At 42.5% G+C, this 17,221-nt stretch overlaps 1 protein-coding gene and 1 pseudogene across 1 annotated transcript in view; one reads left to right on the top strand and one right to left on the bottom strand.

Annotated features, from left to right (window-relative positions):
• The window catches only part of ema (C-type lectin domain containing ema), a 230,934-nt gene that overhangs the window by 134,656 nt on the left and 79,057 nt on the right, over window positions 1–17,221 (top strand). The window lies entirely within an intron of this gene.
• On the bottom strand, window positions 3,291–3,410 carry LOC145411735 (5S ribosomal RNA; annotated as a pseudogene).

Below are 17,221 nucleotides of genomic sequence, written 5' to 3' on the forward strand. Positions count from 1 at the left end.
GTGCAGTGAAAAAAAAACAGTGCATAGTGTTAAGGAGTTTGAGTTCTGAGTGAAAAGACAAAGATTTAATGGACTGTCAATGTAACGTAAATTAACTTGAGTGTGCTTTGTTTAGAAAATGGTTTTATGAGTGGAACGACTTAAAGTGCAGAGTGCAACACTTATTTCATTAAGGTACAATGGAGCGCAGGTAAGACAAGAGCGCCCAGTGTTAAGAGAATGGAAATCTGAGTGCAAATGACTAAGTTCTGTGGAAGACTTCATGAACAGTGTACTGCAAGTGCTTCAGGAACTCCTCCTTACTGTCAGAGTCTGAGAGGAGGCGGGTTATTCATCGAGATGGCCAGGGACTTGCTGTAAGTATCCAGAATGTTTCATATTGTACTGTACTGTATTTTCCATACTTACCTCTAACACCTCATTTTACTCTTTTATTTCCCTTATTGGTGTGAATAGTGTCTTAGGTGCTATGAATGTGCAGTAGGGAGGTGTTTTTCTGAGTTAGGCTAGGTTAGGGTCCATAACTACCAGTGCAGGAGCCAGGGACTTGTTGTAAGTACCCAGAATGTTTTATATAAACCTACCTCTAAAACCTCATTTTATGGTTCTTTTGCATTTATTTCAGACTTTTATGTCTCATATTGGTGTGATTTGGGTCTTAAATAGGTGCTATGCATGTCCAGAGGGAGTTGTATAGGTGTTTTTCCTGAGTTATTGTCCATAAGTACAAGTCCAGGAGGCTGGGGCCCAATATCCGGTCAGGATCACTATTCAGACATGCCTTTGGCTCTATTACATCGGATATTGGAGGGATCACTGTATATATATACTGGGCTCGACAAAAGTACTGGGTGCCTATGTCAAGGCCCCCAATACTTTTGGCAAAAAAAGAATCACCCCTTTTTTGGGAGAAAAAATTTAGCCAGAAGTTTTGGGCGCTAACATGACATCACGGCAGCCTGTGGCCTTACTGCACGCTTGTTGGCTGGCGCCTCAGTTGCCTGTGGGCTGCGAGAGAGAGTGGAACCCAGCCTCTCCTCCCTCTCTTGTTGCACCATTTTTTACCTAGTGAACCGCAGTGTTTTGGCTTTCGCTACTTTAATATGGCTCCTACCCGGGAATTGTCTAGTGAAATAATATCACAGATCATTGCTCTAAAGGAGGCAGGCCACCCCATGAAGGAAGTGATTTGGTTGGTGTGGCTTGGTCGACAGTGTGGAGGTGGTGTGCCCGTTACAGAGTGGAAAACAGTGGTGACATTCCTACAAAGAAACCACTGTCTTGTAGGCCCAGGAAAACTTCCCCGAGGTCTGTTACTGTGCTCAAATGTGCAGTGGAGTCTAATCCTCGTGCGACTGCAAGGAGAATTAAGGAGAGCAACCTGGAAGTGTTTGGCGAGGTTTCAGTGCGCAAAGTTTCTCGAAGAGTCCATGAACTTGGTTACACAAGCCACAGGCGTGTGAGAAATCCTCTACTTACACGTAACCAGCGACTTCGTAGGCTTGCCTTTGCTAACAAGTACCTTACCTGGGGTGAGGAGCAATGGTTGTCAGTGTTATGGTCTGATGAGGCAATGTTTACCGTTACCTGCAATCGAGGAGTGCGAGTGTACCGGCACAGAGGTAGTGACCCGCATGACCCCTGTTACGTGGAAAGCACAGTTAAACACCCTGATTCACTAATGGTATGGGGTTATTTCTCTGGTAAGGGGTTGGGGAAGCTTGTTGTGCTTTCCAGGAACTGCAAAGTGAATCAGGACATTTACCTGGAGCTGCTTTGTGATCATTTACCTGAGTCCTTCAAGCTCACAGGTGCAAGAGTGTTTCAACAGGACGGTGCACCTGCTCATAAAGCCAAATCTGTCACCAACTGGCTTCGTGACTGCGAGGTCTTCTTCATGAAAGACTGGCCAGGCAATAGGCCAGATCTCAACCCGATAGAAAACCTCTGGTACCTCGTAAAGAAAAATCACCAAGGGAAGGACGTGAGCTCTCTGCCTAAGCTGGAAGTAGCCGTTCGTGAGTCCTGGGCAAGTATATCACCCCAGCACCTGAGGAACCTGGCCCTTTCACTTGCATGACGTCTCGGGTCCATGAAGAGGTGCAAAGGAAATCCTACCAAGCATTAAAGGTAATTATAATGCATTATTTACATGTTTTTTCCATAGTTGAAAGGTTTGTTTTGTTGGGGTGTCACTGGGCGTCACGTACTTCTGTCAAGCACTGTACATACATCTCCATATATATATATATATATATATACAGTACAAGTCCCATTATTCGGCATCTATGGGACCAGGATGATGCCGAGAAATTAGATTTGCCGAATAATCAAAAATCTACCCACTCAGTACCTTAAATATATTGGTGAACATTCGTCACCACTTATGGTACGGTATTACAACTGTGTTTGGAGAGAGTACTCTATACTGTACAATACTGCAATCAATACAGTACTATACCTGAATCTGAAATATATATATATATATATATATATATATATATATATATATAAATTAGTGAACATATACAAGGGTAATGACACAGTACGCCTACAAGTCAGATAACACTTCCTGGATGGCCGAAATGATACGGAATATTACCTACCAGCTCAGTACATCACTTGTATTGGTGAACTCATCACTACTTATATTATTACAAATATGTTTGGAGTGAGAACTGTATACAGTACTTTTTCCAAACAAAATAAAATAGTCGGAAAATTGCATAAAATAAAGGGATCTGAATTGGTAAGGTCTTTCTGATGAAAGTTATAACTTACATTTAGCACTCACTCTTTTGTTCGTTTTTTTGTTCACGTGTGAAAGGAGAGTACTGATGGAAACAGTAATGTATTCCATGAACCCCTTAATAACCTCCGACATTGAACAACCCTTTACAGTACCGATGTCGAGTTAGTGAGCTATGGAAAAACTGTGAACAATTATGGGAATGGAACGAAGGTCACTGGTATGTTTACACGACTCTAAGCTACGATTCCAAGCAGTCAGGGGGTCAGTTAATCTCAGATGTTTTCGCCCATTTGGTAAATGCACCGTAACTTTATCAATTCTCCAGTCAATCATAGCGATTCATAGCATGGGTTTAGGAAGCTAAATAACACATTTCTAGGTGCGCCAGACGATTATCTTCACATCTTATAAGATTCATCCATTCATTCATTCATTGCCAGACGCCATGTATCCCAAACGGGGTGGCCAAGGGCTTAGAGTTAATTGTTTTACAGGGAGGGGCACTAATCCTCCACCAACCCCACTTGACACGTAGGGATGCCAACAGCATCTGGTGTTCCCCGGCGGTCACCCATCCAAGTACTAACCAGACCCAACGTTGCTTAACTTCGCTGATCGGACGGGAAGCGGTGTACTCAACGTGGAAATAACACATTTCTAGGTGCGCCAGACGATTATCTTCACATCTTATAAGATAATGGAAGAAATTAAATCCCTCTCTGAGTACGTAAAGTTCTTCCATTCTTCTGAAATCAATTTATTTTTCTTAAAGATGGGAAGATAATCGTCTGGCTCACCTAGCAATGTGTTATTTAGCTTCCTAAACCCATGCTATGATTCGCTACGAGTCACGGAAAGATTGATGAAGTTACGGTGTATTTACCAAATGGGCGAAAACATCTGAGATTAACCGACCGCCTAACTGCTTGGAATCGTAGCGCAGTCATGTAAACATACCAATGACCTTCATTCCCTCCCCATAATTGTTCAGTTTTCTTTATAGCTCACACTAACTTAACATCACTGACATCGGTACTGTAAAAGGTTGTTCAGTGCCGGAGGTTATTAAGGGGTTAATAGGATATATTACTGTTTGCATCAATGCTCTCTCTCACGTTAAGCACAAAAACAAACAAAAGAATGAGCACTAAATGTACGTTTAACTTTCATCAGAGAGGCCTTAGCAATTCATATTCCTCCAGTTTATTTTTAAGTATTTTTCTGACTTTAGGTTAGGTTAGGTTTTGTTAAATTATTAGGTATAGTTAAACTTAGTTAGGTTAGGTTTAATTGAACAGGACAGTCCCTTCCACCATTATGCTGAGGAATAAAAATACTAGAGCTGTCACAGCCGTACAGCTAAAAACAACGGGGAAACTGATTTAACAAGCAACATTTATTTATGGGTAATGCATTACAGTATCAGTGGTTCATGGGCTACTCAATTACCGGTAAGTGTCATTTTCAGGAAGGCATCAAGAAAAAGAAATTCAAGAATTAGCGTGGGGGCTTGGAACGTAACCCTCGCTAATTTGGTGGGGGTGGTTACTGTAGTGTATGATACTGTGCAATATTGTAATCAATACAGTACTATATCTGAATCTGAATAAAAATATGGAAATTAGTGAACATACAGAAGTGTAATGAAACATTAAGCCTACAAGCCACAGATAACACTTCCTAGACTGCCGAGATGATTCCGGACATCTGCCGAACAATCAATGATTTTCGTAAATGGGACTATTTCTCAAAACTGCCGAAATGTCGGATCTACCGAACAATCAGCTGCCGAATAATAGGACTTTTACTGTATATATATATCTATATATATATATATATATATATATACATATATATATATATATTTATATATGCACACACAATCACCATTATCTCATACAATCACTACAACCTCCTTTGAATCCCCATTTTTCAGTATACAGTAACCTCTCCAAGATCCGATGTAATAGAGCCCAAGCAACATCCGGAACTTGGTCTTGTCCAGGACTTAGGCAAAATACCCCTGGACAGGTACTTATAGACCCCAACCCAACCTAACTTTGAAAGCTGCGTAAATTACTCCCTACTGGACATGCACAGCACCTATTTAAGACCCTATTCACACAAATAAGGGACAGAAACCATAAATGAAAAGGAACCAGAGAATGGGAAATTAGAAGTGAGTAAGGAAAATATTTAGCAGTGTACAGGTACATACGACACATCCATGGCCATCGCGAAAATTAACCCACCTCCTCTATGGCTCTGACAGTGGTGAAGGTGCACTTGAAGCACATACAGTGATTCAGTGTTGCGCAGCACTTAATCCTTGGCACTGTGAATTATAATATTTTAACAGTGCACATTCTGTTCTTACGTGCTCCATGCCAGTTGCAACACTCGCGTGTTGCACTCTGCACTTAATCCTTTGCACTGTGATGTCTAATTTCTTGACATGACCTAACATTGTGAATTCCCATGTGGTCTAGTGGCAGCAGGGCCTGCAGCAGGTAGGGCACCACCACAAAAACGAGCACGTGGACAGCCATGATGATGAGCGTGCAGTCACAACGGTAGGTAGATGGGAACCGGGGAGGGTGTAGGGGCGTTCTGGCGGATGTTGCCGGAACTATGCGCCAAAATACAGCTGATCGTCACTGCATGGCAAATTTAGAGTAGGGATAAATACATATCGGCTCGTTTTTTGCATATTGATGTTTGGGGGGCATTTTTGGTGTCCCAGATCGTTTCAGACGTTTGTCCAGATGGCCTTTTGTCCGGATATCTTAGGGAATATCTGAGACTTGGACTAATGGACCCAAGCCCGAAATGTCTGAGACTTGAGGTGTCAGGGTCTTGGGCATCAGGGTCTTAGAGGGGTTACCATATGACTGATTGTTATCCGATCAGTTTTCCTGGAACATAACCTGCTCATATAGCAAGGTTGGCCTGCACTTAACTTTCAACCAAAATTGTTTTAGCCAGATTTGATCTACATGAAATGTTTCTACATGAGCTGAGGAAATTAGTTATGGATGCAAGTTATTTACAAAAGTAGACACCTGGTAGATGTGGAAGATGTGCAGATTGGCCTGGGAGGAAGGTAGATTCCCGGAGGATTGGAAGTCAAGTATAAGTATTCCTTTCTACAAAGGAATAGGGGAAAAAGAAGGGTATGGTAATTTTAGGAGCATTTGTTTTTTTAGTGTAATAGGAAAAGTATATGGTAGGATACTTATTGACAGAGTTAGGGAAACAATAGAGGAATTAGTTGGAGAAGAACAGGGAGGTTTTAGGAAGGGGAGAGGTTGTGTAAATCAGATATTCATTCTTAGATCTTTAGTGGAAAAGTTTTTGGAGAAGGGAATGAAGTTGCTTGTGGCCTTCATGGGTTTGGAGAAAGCATATGACAGGGTGGATAGGCAACGATTGTGGAAAGTATTAAGAATATTTGGAGTAGATGGAATGTTGTTGAATGCTGTGAAGAGTATGTATGAGGGTGCTAAGGCTGCAGTGTGTGTGGATAGTGAACAGAATGAAATTTTCTACTTGAAGGTTGGAGCTTTGCTAATGTCTAGTGTGACATGGAGTGTTCTGTGTGGTAGCCTAGCTTAATTCATGCCATCAACTCTCTGTGTAAGGTCTGTAAGAAGAGTGTTTGTGGAGTGTAGTGGCCTAAAGCCATGTTGTGATGGGGCTAGGGGGGTGTGAGGTGTATATTTGTAGTGCCAGTCGTTCAGTGACTTTAGAGGGAGTGCAGAGGAGTGTGATGGAGCGGTGTGAGGAAGGCAATGTGGAGTCTTTGTTGGGTTTAGAGATAGTGATGATAATGCCATGCTTCCAGATGTTGGGTATTATGTTGTGTGAGTAGCTGTAGTTTGATATGTTGGTGAGTGCTTGTATGCTTTGTGGTCCAAGGTATTTAACCCGTTAATTGCTCTATACAGCCTGGGCTGTTCCGAGTGCGACTGCTCAATGCAGCCCTGGCTGAGCAGGTGAATTTTGAGTATAGTGCCATGGTGACCAAGGTCGACCCATGCAAGCATGTTTGAGCCTTCAAAACCGAAACCGAAAAGAAAACGAAAACGAAAACCATACTTTCCAATAGCGAATCAGACACTTCGATGTTCATCCATGGCTTTACCAAGGTAAATATTGAGCTAATATTTCGTTACTATATACTTTGGCATGTGTTCTCTCAATTCCTAAGACAAAATTTGGCCTTTGGGACACCACGGACACCTCCAAAAAACCGTCATGCGCAGTTAACGGGTTAAGGTGAATGTTGCTTATATTGTCTGGTCCACAGGCAGATGAGTGCTTAAGGTTGCTATTGATTGCTTCGTTTGGTTGTAAGTGAAAGGTGCGTAGTCCGGGTCTGTGGGGAACTGTCTCTTGCATGGGATGATACATCGGTCGTCGCGATGGGGGTTTGGATGATTGACATATGAAAAGTGATTGATTAGAGTGTTTGCCTGTTGTTTGTTTGAAGGTATGGTGTCTGTTGTTGTGCTGGCAGCATGAGAGTGTGATGCTGTTCAGTGTTTTGTAGAGTTTGCTGGTGATTGTTTTGTGGTCAAGTGTTTGGAGATAATTATTCCAGTGTTTGCTGTTCTGATATTTTACTGTTTATTTGAGTGTTGAGTTCATGTATTTGTTGTACAAAGTCTTGTGTATGACGTGTTGGGGAGTGTTGTAGTGTGTCCCGTTGACTGATGAGGCCTTTTGTCTGCATTTTGTATACGAGTAATTGTGTTGAAAGTGTGCATAGCGGTGTTGATGTTTTGATGGATGTACTGTTTAATGTTTTGAAATGTTGTTCTTTTTCAGTTGTGAAGGCCTCCCAGTTGGCTCTCTTATAATTGGTGTATATGTGTCTGTGGCCAGCTGGGGTGATTCTGGTTTTGGTAGTGATTATGATTGGGAGGTGATCCAAGGGTTTTGACCACTCTCCAGGATGTTGAGGGATTTTTGTTTATGGTCGGAACGTATGATCTTGAGCTGTGTCGTACTAATATTTTATATAGAAAAATCGTTACATGTTTCTTATAAGCCTAATTATTTTTGTTTTATTGGACAAATACATGAATGAGAAATAAAGCTTATCAATATTTAAGGAAGGAGAATAATATCCATCCCAATATAGAGATGGTAGACTCAAACTGTCAGTTATTGCTTCTGTTTAACTGTATTACAGTCTCTCTTCCTAGTACCAGTGAGGAAACATGTTTTAATTTCTCCTATTCTTATAGTGACACAGAGGGCACATGAAAAGAACAGGGTTTAGTTGACTGACTTTGATGTCAAAAATTAAATAATCTGGTGAAGAGTGGCAGTCTTTCCTTGATTAGTAACATCAGGAATTCAGGTCTCTTCATTCGCCACCAACATCTTACTGAGAGTCACCATCTCTCTCAATAGTCATCACTCAGCTCACATCTGCATTAAATTTTAAAGTACGACACATGTAGACATACACAAAACTCTGCATCAGAGTTGCTTTTCACTACTGGCAAGTAGCATAGCCAGATAGCAGTGCCCAGTACAGTATTGTGTAAATCAGCCAGTACCTATTGCCATTGTTGATAGTTTCTTCACAAATAGCACCATCCATGTCATTTTATATGCAAACACAAACCTGATTTATTTCTGGTGTCACTGAAACTACCATATGCAGGTACAGTATGTAGTATTGTGGTATGGCTACTTGACTATACCAGAGTATTAACCCTTTGACTATGATGATGTTCTTTCCAGTATATTCTTGCTGTCTGTTGATTTTATTGAGTTGAGATTTTTTTTTTTAACTGAAGAAGTTATTTACAGCCACCAATAACCCTTTCACTACTAGGAGTACTGCAGAGTTAATTTATACTCTACAATAATTGCTTCACTACTAGGCGTTTCCCAATAAAATTGTCATGAGGTAGAAAAAATAAAATGCAAAATACATAATCAGATTAAAGGAGTTTAATTAAGTTTAATGAGTTAAAATTTATGAAAGTTGCTATTACACCGATCCCATGATTACCAAGCATAAATGGTACTGGACATAGTACGTAATAACAGAATTGTGAAATATTGAATACACAGAACCTATGGGATTTATCCCAGTTGGTACCAGGCAGCCCAAGTGCAAGCCCAAGTTTTCCCTTTTGACAGTTTAGACCCATTAAACACAAAGTATTGTTATTCTAAGTACCAGAAACAGACATTAGCATGGGTAGGTTAATAGAGAGTGATGAAAACGGCACAATAAGGAAGAAACACATACCATAGAGAGACTTCAGATGGGCTTGAGGTAAGGGGTTCTGAGGCTATGGATTGGAGTTAGTGGTCTCCACCACCTGGGACTAACTCCATGAATAGGGCCTAGTCTTTGAATCCCTCAGAGCCATCAGAAACCACAGACACTGCATCATCAATGTCAGCAGAAACCCGCTCAGGCAAGCAATGATGATGTTTTTGATCTTAAAAATATGCTATAGTGGCTGGAATGCAGATTTTCATCCCACAGTGATAATGAAAACTGCTGTAATAAGGGATCACTAACCTGTTCAGGTTTAGGTGTTGTACAGTACCGTATATGTAATGGATTGATGTTTCATGGACCTTTCATATTTAATTTTTTTTGCGATGCTGAACTTTCATGTAATTCAGGGTGGAAATATTGGATTTTTAAGACTAAAGTTCAATTTCACACAAGTTAGTTGTGATCTTGAAGTTCAGCATTTGGGTGAATTTCAGGGCTGGCGCGGGGACGGAATAGGAAGTGACAAGCAGCCAAACCTCGAAGGTTGGGGGGCTGGGGAAGGAGGAGGGGGGAAGGAGGAGTAGGGCAAGTGTTCTTTTATGTGTGTGTGTGTGTGAGTGGTTGGGTGTGGGGGGGTGTTTGTGTTTGTGTGTTTAAGAGTGTGTGTATGTGTGTGACTCCTATCCTGGTAATGAGGTGGCCTTTTGATGGTTCTCTGATCTTTAAATACACTATACCTAAGCTCCATAAAATTTTCTTCTTACTCTGTTTTTTCACAAATTTACTTTGAAATGAGTGCTGTTTTGTGTATTGGCTGTGTGCTGTTTTCCCTTTTCTGATACCAAGTTACAGTACTTGAAAGTTCTGTCCATGGTAAATGAGTTTTTTTGGGCTTCAAATTTTAGTTTATATAAATTTTTTTCTAAGAGTGTTTTATGGCATTGGGTGATGGTAATTCAAGTATTTCCTTAGCTGAGTTGTAACTGTGCCACTGCATTATTCTTACTTCCTACAGCTTATATTCAAGGCTTGGCATCTACATTTTTCTGTATTAAATATCATTTATGTGTTGTATGAATTGAAAAAAGCATTGATTTTGTAAAATGTTAGCTTGCCTTTTTATCATTTGTTTTGTTGGTTGTAGTTGATTGGTGTGTTGATTTGAAAATATGAATTTTCCTGTAGATTATTACTGCACTGTATTATCATTGTTATTAGTATTATTTTTAATTTTCTCATACATAACTGGATATCCGTTTGTTTTGAGAGTATTCTGCTTGCAGTATTTGAAACACTGAAGATATACTAAATGTCCTTAGAATTCAAACCATGACCTTCATGGTTGTGGTTTGAGGCGGTGGCTTAATTGGTAGAGAGGTGGCCTGCAGTCCTACTGGACCCAGGTTCAAATCCCTGCCAGGGCAGGGAACAGTTTAAGGATTTGAATTTCATAAAATCAGACTTAACTGATCTACTAGGAGACCACCGACACGTCGTAAAAATAACCCCGCTAATACCAATATACTAGTCCTGTATGGGACAGCCCTAGCATGTATTCAGTATGGACGGTGGGTGTTAGCATGGAAGTGGTGACATGCATAGGTGTATGGTATGTGGAAGACTACTGGGCCTTGGGAGCAGGCTGTGAAGCCAGTGCCCAGAATTGGACACAAAAAAAAAGTAAAATAAAAAAAATAAATAATAATTTGATAATACTGTACTCATTATATTCTGATTGAGGGCAGAGATGGTGGTATGCAGGTTTTTCACCCTCTGCACCCCCCCTTGGAGTCACACTGAGAAAAAGGGATCAGGCCACTTATGACACCACCCTGGCATTTTAAATGGTATTGGGAGTAATTATTCCAGATTCAGAAAGCTGAAGAGAGGCCACATAGCTTGAGCATGTTGAAAGGATGGAAGATGACAATGGGTTGTGGAAGATGAGAGATGTGAATGTTGAGGGCAGAGTTGCGAGAGGCAAACTTGGGACATGGTCAGGGAGTGTGACCTCAGGGATAGGTAGTGGGAGGCTGCCAGAGATCAAGCAGTGTGAAGAACTGCCATCTGGTGGCCAAGGCTGATGCATGCAAGCATGTTGGAGCCTTTATAAATGAAACAAAATGAACAGAACTAGTTGAATTACATCACAAAGCATGGCCATTTTCCCCAAGGTTCATCATTGTCTTATATGCCCATTGAAATTGAGCAACATATGATACCAGTCTCATACCTTGCTTGTTGGGATACTAAGAGTGCCAGTCTTAAACCATTCTTCTGCTACTGGTACACTAAGGTGATTCGTTCAGGCTAGCCCTGGCAGATTTTGTTCAGCTGAGCAAAATCGTAGTAGTGAAAGTGAGTGGATGAGGAATTTGGAAGGAATTTTAGTGTAAAGTGGAGGGAATGTAAGAAAATGTTCTGGAAGGAGGTGAAGAGAGTAAGACAGGGTGGCAGTGCAGTTAGCAGGGGAGTGAAAGATAAAAATGGTAGATTACTAGTGGAGAAGGGAGAAAATGTGAGCAAATGGAGAGAACACTTCAAGGAATTGTTGAACATAGAGGATGGAAGTACGTAATATAAGCGGCTGGGGAATGGCTGGGAGAAGGAGGGAGGTGAGAAGATAGGAAGAAATCAGTAGGATAGAAGTTGTGAAAGCAATGAAGAAAGTCAAATTGGGGAAAGCCCCAGGAATTGATGGAGTGTGTGGTGAAATGCTGAATCATGGGGGAGAGATAGTAGTAGAATGGATGTGGAAAATGTGCAAATTGGCTTGGGAGGAAGGTAGAGTCCTGGAGGATTGGAAGCCAGGTATAACTATTCCCTTGTACAATGGAAAAGGGGAAAAAGAAGGGTGTGGTAATCATAGGGGCATTTGTCTGCTTAGTGTAATAGGAAAAATGTATGGTAGGATACTTATTGACAGAGTTAGGAAAATAACAGAGGAATTAGTTGGAGAAGAACAGGGAGGCTTTAGGAAGGGAAGAGGTTGTGTAGATCAGATATTCATTCTTAGATCTTTAGTGGAAAAGTTTCTAGAGAAGGGAAAGAAGTTGTATGCGGCTTTCATGGATTTGGAGAAAGCATATGACAGGGTGGATAGACAAGGATTGTGGAAAGAATTAAGAATATATGGAGTAGATGGGAAGTTGGTGAATGTTGTGAAGAGTATGTATGATGGGGCTAAGGCTGCAGTGCGTGTGGATAGTGATCTGAGTGAATTTTTCTCTTTGAAGGTTGGGTTGAAACAGGGATGTGTCATGTCTCCATGGTTGTTCGATCTGTACATGGATGGGGTAATAAAAGAGGTACAAGGTAGGGTAGTGGATGTTGGAGTGGCCCTGGTGAGAGAGGGTAGTGTTTGGAAACTCCCTGTATTGTTGTTTGCAAATGATACTGTGTTGTTGAGTGAAGATGAAGGGGAGCTGCAGGGCATGGTCGATGAGTTTGGGAGAGTGTGTAAGAAATGGAATCTAAAGATGAATATAGGGAAGAGTAAAGTGATGGTCTTTGAGAAAGGTGAAGTCAGTAAATGTACAGTGAGGTTGGATGGTGAAGAAATGGAAAATGTGAGTACGTTTAAGTACTTGGGTAGTGTGATGAGTAAGGATGGAAGTTTGGAGGGTGAAGTGCTTGAAAGAGTACAACAGGGAAGAAAGGTTGCTGGTTCCTTGAAAGCAGTGACAAGAAACAGGGAAGTGAGCATAGAAGTGAAAAAGTTACTACATGACAGTATTGTGATACCAACTCTAACGTACGGAAGTGAATCTAGGACGTTGTTGGAAGGATGAGTGAGAGCAGTGGAAATGTGTTATTTTAGAGGATCCTGTGGAGTCACATGGAGAGACAGGCTGACAAATGAGGATATAAATGAGCATTGTGGTTTGGATGTGGAAGTGATAGGAAGTGTTAGGAGGAACACACTGAGGTGGTTTGGCCATGTGGAGAGGATGGAGGGTGAGAGACGGACAAGGAGTGTATGTGAGTGAGGTAGAGGGTGGGGGAGGCCGAGGATAAGATGGAAGGATGGAGTGGAGAGGTATATGAGAGAGGCGGGGGTGTGAGTTGGGAGCAGGGCAGTGAAATGGCGGGGGACAGGGCGACGTCGAGGCGATTTGTTTGTGGCCACCCCGTACGGGATTGAGGCATCTGGCAATAGATAGATGGATAGAAAATCTTTGGAAACTCTCTGAAGCACAGTTCACTCACACAGTGCGCGATAGTTTGGGCGGTCCGTGATCTCGTACAATGTGAATTCATTCACTGAGAGTACATAATTGTGTGGGAAAAATTACATATCGGCAGTACCCCCTCATATCTGGACTTTTTTTTGGCCCTTAGGGACAATAAAGGTCAATTTTTCAGACATTGTACTACAGATATAGCAACAGTAACAAAAATATGGGCAGTCACCTTAAGAACAGTAGACAACAGTCCTGATGGACTTAAATAACAGGGGTTCCGAGGCACGGCAACACACTTAGAGATCCCCTGCCACACCACACTTGTTTAACAGTTGCCAATGTTTTATTATTCCAGGCTTTGACGAAGAAATTTATGGCCTGTCGAATGTTACATTTCTTCCAGAATGCAGCAACAGTCATTGTGGTGGGGGTTGCAGGTATGCCATGTGAAGCAGGTGAGTCAAGTGAGGCTGTGGAGTTGAAGGTGGCTGGTGAGTCAGGTGAGGCAGTGGAGGAGGAGGGGACGGCAGCGGTCAAGTCAGGGGAGGTGGTGAGAGGAGGATCCACCCTCTCCTCCTCACTACTGCTCACATCTTCGGCAATTTCCTTCATCTCTTCGTGCGTGTTTGTTTCATTCCTCATCTTGTTATGGACATATTGGCGGTATAACAACTTCGTATTCATGAAATAACTGTCATTATTATAGAAACTGGGTATCTATTCTAACTTACTGTTATTGCCGAAAACGTTATTGTTGAAGTTGTTATTGGTGAGATCTTACTGTAGACTCTTCTTGAACACCCACCCCACGAGCCTCTATCGGCGCATTGTGTGGGGGTGGGGGTTGCGTACTCATGGAAAATGGCGTTTTTGAGCCACTCCTTGCCCCTACCTCGCGTTTTGTGAGGTAAGCTCGCGTGTAACAGCAGGCAGGAATCCCTCCACTGCAACCAAAAATATGTAACAGCAGGCACGAATCCCGCCACTGCAACCAAAAATATTTTTTGGCTGTATGGATTCCTCAACTAGTCACATATTTATCAGCTTGGAACCCCACAGCTGATCACCAATTTATATATATCAGCTGACTCGTGACCTCACAGTTCCAAGCAAGGTAACGTTGCTCCTGGTCAAAGTCACTTCCGGCTGACACTCCACCAAAACGTCTTCTCACACACTGGAGATGGTGGGAATCGGTGTAGAATCCTGTTGAAGAAATTTAGAAGGTAGTGTGTCAGGTGAACTGAAACTGAGCAGATTAAATCTCTCTTTATTGGCCACAGAAAGATACAACTGCGACACTGAGAGAGCTCAGAGTTTATACGTCCCTCTCGTTCAAATGATACGTGCTTTCTGCCCTAGCCGGCCACCATCCCCTCTGGGTGTGGCGCCAAGTCAGCTAAATCAGAGGTGCTAAACCTCCACAGACAACTGGGATTTATACATGAATAGAAGCATTACAACTACTGTATATCATGTACATTATACACCTCAGTAAAATAGTATTGATTACATTAAAGTATACCAACAAGGTATATATTTCCCCCAAGACTTAAACATATATACAATTCATATATCTCTATCGCCTTCCCTTTACTCTAGGTTTTGATAAAAAGAAGATGTCTGATTGTGCATCCCATCCCAAGACTCACTTTACAGGGAAATGGTGTTTGGTTATTTGTCATTCATACTACGTTGCACATTGTTAATTATGAATAAACAACTTTATATGTAATATGCAACAATAGTGTGAAACCATAACTAGTCATGGGAAACAATATTGGCACCAGAACACGCGCATTCAAGGTTTTTGGTTATTATTTTTGGTCACCCGCACACAGTGCGATTCGTGCATTCTGAGCTCGCACAGTAGGCGAGCGAACTGTATTCCTTTCTTTCATATTGGTACACCATAAATTTTTTTTTTATGTTCACACCAGATGATTTTGTTCAGTCAAGAGGACACTTAGTGGTCCACAGATTAACCCCTCCTCTGCCAGAACTGTTCATAAACATCTATGCCCTTAGCCGCAGGCAGTACCAGAGACATTCGTAAACGGCCTAGGATTTAAAAAATCGGCAAAAATCGAAATGTCTATCTATCTATCTATCTATTGCCAGACGCCTCAATCCCGTTTGGGGTGGCCACAAACAGATCGCCTCCAAGTCGCCCTGTCCCCTGCCATTTCACTGTCCTGCTCCCAACTCACACCCCCCTCTTTTATATACCTCTCCACCCCATCCCTCCATCTCATCCTCGGCCTTCCCCTCCCTCTTCCCCCCTCCACCTCACTCACATACACTCTCTTCGTCAGTCTTTCACCCTCCATCCTCTCCACATGGCCAAACCACCTCAGTGTAGTCCCTCCAATATCCGATGTAATACAGCCAACGGCCTGTCCGGATACTGATCCCGTCCCAGCCTTCTGGACTTGTACTTATGGAACCTGACTCAGAAAAACACCTATACAACTCCCTCTGGACATGCATAGCACCTATTTAAGACCCAAATCACACCAATAAGGGACATAAAAGTCTGAAATAAAAGCAAAAGAACCATAAAATGAGGTTTTTGAGGTAGGTTTATACAATATTAAACATTCTGGGTACTTACAACAAGTCCCTGGCTTTTGGACTGATAGTTATGGACCCTAACCTAGCCTAACTCAGAAAAACACCTCCCTACTGCCCATGCATAGCACCTAAGACACTATTCACACCAATAAGGGACATAAAAGAGTGAAATGAGGTGTTAGAGGTAAGTATGGAAAAAAACAGTACAGTACAATATGAAACATTCTGGATACTTACAGCAAGTCCCTGGCCATCTCGATGAATAACCTGCCTCCTCTCAGACTCTGACAGTAAGGAGGAATTTCTGAAGCACTTGCAGTACACTGTTCATGAAGTCTTGCACAGAACTTAGTCATTTGCACTCAGAATTCCATTCTCTTAACACTGCGCACTCTTGTCTTACTCGTGCTCCATTGTTCCTTAATGAAATAAGTGTTGCACTCTGCACTTTTAAGTCTTTCCACCCATGAAACCATTTTCTAAACAAAACACACTCAAGTTAATTTACGTTACATTGACAGACCATTAAATTTTTGTCTTTTCACTCACACTATGCACTGTTTTTTTTCACTGCACAACACTGTAAATTCCCGTGTGGTCTAGTGGAGAAGTTCTTGGTGTCTAATCACTGTCAGAGTCTGAGAGTAGCACATGCAGGTGACCTAGGGGTGCATCACTGGGTCGTGGTGATGGCGTACCCACTGCAGACGACTCTGAAGAGAGGCGCAAACTCACGTCGAGTGGTGACTCCACCATCCCTGATGTGCTGGGCTGTGGTTCGGAGCATGAGGGCCTGTCTTGGGGAGACAATGGAGTGGAGCCAGGGCTGGGCACAGCGGGGGTCATAGGCCTGAAAAAGCTGTCAATGGTTGATTGACACAAGGAACGACGATTTGGGTGATTAATGATGCGCTGCCTGAAAGTGCGCACTTCCTCCTCAAGTCCCAAGGGCCTCATCTCCCCGTCGCAGTTCGGGTGCTCCAGGTAGTCCAGAACGAACTCTAGGTGTTCCCGGAGTGCGCTCAGCTTGGGGATGGCTGGAGTAGTGTCACGCTGAGAGGAGTCCACATCATCGTCGCCGTCCTTGTCGGAATCTTCAAGCTGGGTACTGACACCTGCAACTGAAGATGCGATCTCGATATCAGACATGGTCTGATACCCAGGATTGCCTTCGTCATCATCCAACCACTCACGCACTTCGTCCACATCAACATCGTTGCCATGCGCACGTAGATGTGCATGGAAGTCATCCACGTCAAAACCTCGGAAATCGTGCTCCACATCCGTTCCGAGAAGCAGATGAGACCAACCATTTTCTAGAGTTTTGACAGGGATTTCCTTCCATACACTGGCCCAGTTGTAGATGGCAGACTTGGTGTTGTAGCGGCGAATGTTTTCCAAAGTCTGCTGGCCTCGCATGTCCCGTCCCTCCCTGCGCTCGTCCTCGTCCTCGAAGAC

The sequence above is a fragment of the Coenobita brevimanus genome, chromosome 90 (assembly GCF_032717465.1).
Source record: "Coenobita brevimanus isolate Jiangsu-jjx chromosome 90, ASM3271746v2, whole genome shotgun sequence".
Taxonomy (NCBI): Eukaryota; Metazoa; Arthropoda; class Malacostraca; order Decapoda; family Coenobitidae; genus Coenobita; species Coenobita brevimanus.